Below are 986 nucleotides of genomic sequence, written 5' to 3'. Positions count from 1 at the left end.
AAAGACTCCTTTAATGTCTCTTCGGTGGTATCCTCAGACAGACCATTGACAAACAGAGTTTTGGAGAGCTCAGGGCTTCTTGCGTTACGTGATTCCCTGGGTCCTTGCAGCTCCAGCCTGATTGCTCTGCCTTTAACTTCCCATTTACTACAGGAATTTAAAGCTTCTTTAGCATCTACATTTTAACTTCCCATTTACTACAGGAATTTAAAGATTCTTTAGCATCTACACATGAAGAAAATTCTATAAATGCATACCCTTTAGATTTGCCATTTTGGTTCTGAGGCACTTTGATAGAAGTTGTCTTCTCAAATACTTCCTGAAGTGTTTCTTTGGTTGCATTGTAGGAGAGGTTGCTCAAAACCAGAGTTTCTGATTCACTACTCCCAAGTACTAATCTTTCCACCTCTATAGTCTTGATTTTGACCTTTCTCTCCAGTCAAGTATAGAGAAATAGACCGCCCATCAATCTCTGTTCCCTGCTTTTCTTCAAAGGTTTTCTCTGCATCAGCCTCTGTCTTAATTCAACGTCGGCAATCCCTTTACTCTTTCCATCTTTGCTGATTATTCTGATCTCCATGGCATCTTCAAATACTTCTTTTAATTTATCCTGAGTGACTTTGTGTGGGAAATTTTTGGCCAAAAGTGTTCTTGCATCTCGATCTTTCTTATTATCTTTTACTTTTGGTTTCTCCAGTTTAATTTCATTGCCAAAGACTTTTGAACCGGTGAGTTCCAAAGCTTTTTCTAGATCTTCAGCAGATTCGAAGTCAACATAGCCAAACTTCCTAGATGTCCCGATTCTGACATCCACGACAGCAAGATCATTTTTAGCAAAAACATCACTAATACCAGTATTTAATTCAGAAATAGATTTGTTATTGTTCAGGTTTCCAACAAATGGAAGGATGTAGTTGGTTCTGCGGTTTCCACCTTCTCTTTCTTGGCCTCAGGAGCTGCTTTCTGTTTGGCCATTTCCTTCTTGC

The 986-nt window shown here is 39.1% G+C and overlaps 1 pseudogene; it reads right to left on the bottom strand.

The window, feature by feature from the left end:
• The window catches only part of LOC106733476 (nucleolin-like), a 2357-nt pseudogene that overhangs the window by 419 nt on the left and 952 nt on the right, over nucleotides 1-986 (bottom strand).

This window comes from Tupaia chinensis, unplaced genomic scaffold, assembly GCF_000334495.1.
Source record: "Tupaia chinensis unplaced genomic scaffold, TupChi_1.0 Scaffold143836_1, whole genome shotgun sequence".
In the NCBI taxonomy this organism is placed as follows: Eukaryota; Metazoa; Chordata; class Mammalia; order Scandentia; family Tupaiidae; genus Tupaia; species Tupaia belangeri.
The sequence above is the reverse complement of the archived record's forward strand: the minus strand, read 5'-3'. Positions and strand labels throughout refer to the sequence as shown.